A 3681-nucleotide genomic window follows, 5' to 3' on the forward strand; every position below is an offset into this window, starting at 1 on the left:
GACAATGGGCACACTAGGGTCTTTAGCCACTGCAAACAAACTCCAGACGCATGCACCCTTTGTGCATCTGGCTTACATGGGTCCTGGGGAATCGAACCAGGGTCCTTAGGCTTCTCAGTCAAACGCCTTAGCCATTAAGCCATTTCCCCAGCTCCCCCTTTTGGGTTTTGTTTGTTTGTTTGTTTGTTTGTTTGTTTGTTTTGTAGCTTGTCACACCAACAAATGAAGCAAAACAGCACATGCTGCCACTTCACTCAAAAGCAGTATTTTCATTCTGCCCCTTTTTGACGGCTCAATGGGTCATTAGCAAAAGGCCCACTGAGTGCTTTTAAAAGGGAAAACCTTTTTTATTTTTATGTATTTGCAAGCAGAGAGAGACAGAAGAAAGAGAGACAGAGAGAATGGGCACAGCAGGGCCTCTAGCCTCTGCAAATGAATCCCAAAAGTGTATGCCACTGCGCACCGAGCCTTATGTGGGTACTGGGGAATCAAACTCCGGTCCCTAGGCTTTGCCGCGGAACCATCTCTCCAGCCCCTTCTTTTCTTTTCCTTTTCTGTTTTTCTTCTCTTCTTCCTCCTCTTCTTCCTTGTCCTCCTCCTCCTTTTATTTATTTTTTTTTAATTTTTTTTTTAATTTTTTTTTGTTCATTTTTTATTTATTTATTTGAGAGCGACAGACACAGAAAGACAGATAGAGGGGGAGAGAGAGAATGGGCGCGCCAGGGCTTCCAGCCTCTGCAAACGAACTCCAGACGTGTGCGTCCCCTTGTGCATCTGGCTAACGTGGGACCTGGGGAACTGAGCCTTGAACCGGGGTCCTTAGGCTTCACAGGCAAGCACTTAACCGCTAAGCCATCTCTCCAGCCCCCCCCCCCTCCTCCTCCTCCTTTTAGATAGGATCTCTTATGTAGCCCATGCTGGCCTCAAACTCACTATCTTCTGCCTCCCAAGGGCTGGAACCACAGGAGAGCTGCACCACACTTGACGCAGATCCACACTCCATTTTGAAGGAAACAGGCAGCGTTGAGTGGAAGAAAGACTGTTGGGGAGAGTTCAGATTCTGGGGCTTGAGGAAGATACACAGGATTTCCCATATTCCATAGATTATACCCCAGAAACAGCCGTGCAGAGTGAAGTACTGGCCTCATGCAACGTTGGTGCGCATTAACTCATTCTCCATCCATGATGTTCAGCCCGAGTTCCTCCTTTGCTGAACCTCAGGAAGAGGGACCAATATACCCTATGCTATACAAGGGGAAACTGAGGCCAGGTCAGAGGGACTGGTTGTTGCAAACCAGTCGTCCCAGCCAGGCTGGAGGACTGATACATGAAGGACCTTGTTCTTGTCTCGCCTTTCTTCTCTCTCCACTTCCATGAATTAAGGAGTGGGAAGGGGGCCCTTTATTCATGATGATTAGGGAGTCCCAGATTTTAAATTTCTTGCCTGAAAGTCAAAATAGTCAAAATTTGGCACAAATTATGCAGGTGTCCTTAGCTTCCAAACGCAAAAGATGCCCCTAGTCCTTTGGCCGTTACTCATCTTCAGTTATCCAAGAAACCACCCCACCTCTCTGACAAGGGGGACAACCCAGATTTATACGGGAAAACTTAACATCTGTGAACAGAGTACTCATTTCATTGAGCTAAACCCTGGTAACTATGTCAATGAATCACTGACTTTAGTAAGTCAAGATATCAGCTGGGGGCTGTAGAGATGGCTTAGTGGTTTAAGGCACTTGTTTGCAAAGCCAAAGGATCCAGGTTTGATTCCCCAGCACCCACGTAAAGCGAGATGCACAAGGTGGCACATGCGTGTGGAGTTCATTTGCAGCGGCTAGAGGCGCTGGCATGCCCATTCTCCCCCTCTTCCTTCTCTCTCTCTCTGGATGGGAGACCTGGTGATCTTTGTAGCTCAACCTTTTGCCTTCTAACTATAAGTAAGAAAATGGGCTGGGGCATGGAAAGGAAAGTAGAGGCTAGCAGCCCGGAGCCCTAGGCCCAAGTACTTGCTACTTCACACCCACAAATTCCTCCACCTAGTTGGGACAGAGGAGGAGGGCAGCAGAGGTTGCACCTAAGGGCAACTCAGGCTGGCTCCTTGTCGGTGGGTCTGTATGCGAGCCTCAGCCATCACTGGGGAGGGGAAGAAGCTCTGGCCTCCTCACACCCCAGGCCCAGGCGCCAGGCCGCGGATTAGAGGCTGCTTCCTGCTTGGCCTTCATCCAAGGCCATGTTACAGTGGGGAAGAGTGCTGGGCTGACAGTACGAAGTTGCTGCTCTCTCTCCCCCCACTCTGGCACCTCTCAGACCCCAGGGGAGAATAAGCTTGGCCCTGCCTGAGGTTTTAGATAAAGATTGCTGCAAGAAGTGAGAGAGAGAGAGCTGGAGGGGTGGCTTAACAGTTAAGGTGTTTGCCTGCAAAGCTAAAGGACCCAGGTTAGCCAGATGCACAAGGGGGCACCACGCGTCTGGAATTCTTATGCAGTGGCTACAGGCCCTGGAGCGCTCATTCTCTCTCTCTCTTTCTCTTTCTCTTTTTCTCTCCTCCTCCCTCCCCCTCTCCCTCTTTTTCTGTCAAACTAGACCTTCCTCCCATAGGGACCATTCAATAAACAGGAGCTGGACATGGGCACCGCTCCCCCACTTCCCTGGCTGACCGCCCGCAAGCTCAGAAGGAATCCTTTGGAGAGTGCAGTGGTCAGCGCAGGTCAGCCCAGAGCACTGTCGTTACGAGTCAGAAGGGAACCTAAGGAGGCAAGAGAGCCACAGACTTGGAGAGGAGCAAGGCCTTGGTCAGCTTCTTATGAAAAGAACCTGGCTGCCAGGCAGAGGATTCTACAGAGGGAGCCCGAGTTGCCCTTTTCTTTGTCATCCCAGCATGCCAGTGTCTGGGGTGTCTGGCTCAGCTGACTGAAATTCAAACAGAAAGCAAAAGAAACCCAGGGACATTTGCTGAAGATTTATTGTGCCTTACCATAAGGTCAGTTCTAGCTGCTCTGTATGGGATCTTGTTTGAAGTAGGAGGTTTGATTAGGAACCCAGAGTCTCGTGTGTATAAATCTTGAAGAGGAGACAGGACAAACCTAGGTGAAATGTCAAACCACAAGACAGGGCAGGAGGAGGTTAGAGCCCGCGTTCCTATGCTGGCTAGTTAGCAAAGAGAGGCGATCCACCGTGGACAGACTTTAGTGAAGGAACTGAGAGTGGGACCAAGAATGGGAGAGATTTGGTTTTGCAAAGAAGACAGGAAAGATGGGCTGGGAATATGGCTCTGCAGTTAAAGGCGCTTGCTTGCAAAGCCTGCTGGCCTGAGCTCAATTCCCCAATACCCACGTAAAGCCGAATGCATGAAGCAGCGCATGTAGCAAGCAGCAAGAGCCTGGCACACCCGTTCTCTCTCTGTCCCTGCCACCCTTGCAAATAAATAAAAATACAAAATAAAAATAAAAATTTTCTTTAGAAAGACAGGAAAGGGCCCAGGCATGGTGGCACACGCCTTTAATCCCAGCACTGAAGAGGCAGAGGTAAGAGGATCGCCATGAGTTCGAGGCCACCCTGAGACTACATAGTGAATTCCAGGTCGGCCTGAACTAGAGTGAGACCCTATGAAAAAACAAAAACAAACAAAAAAAAAAAGAAGGAAGGAAGAAAGAAAGAGAAAAAAAGGAAGGGAGAGAGGGA

General features: G+C 49.4%; 1 non-coding gene across 1 annotated transcript; it reads right to left on the reverse strand.

Moving 5' to 3' along the window:
- Nucleotides 1-205: 205 nt before the first annotated feature.
- LOC123463222 lies at nucleotides 206-338 on the reverse strand. The gene has a single exon (XR_006638813.1). It is a non-coding gene; the product is annotated as a small nucleolar RNA SNORA21 (small nucleolar RNA).
- Nucleotides 339-3681: the final 3343 nt, after the last annotated feature.

The sequence above is a fragment of the Jaculus jaculus genome, chromosome 8 (assembly GCF_020740685.1).
Source record: "Jaculus jaculus isolate mJacJac1 chromosome 8, mJacJac1.mat.Y.cur, whole genome shotgun sequence".
In the NCBI taxonomy this organism is placed as follows: domain Eukaryota; kingdom Metazoa; phylum Chordata; class Mammalia; order Rodentia; family Dipodidae; genus Jaculus; species Jaculus jaculus.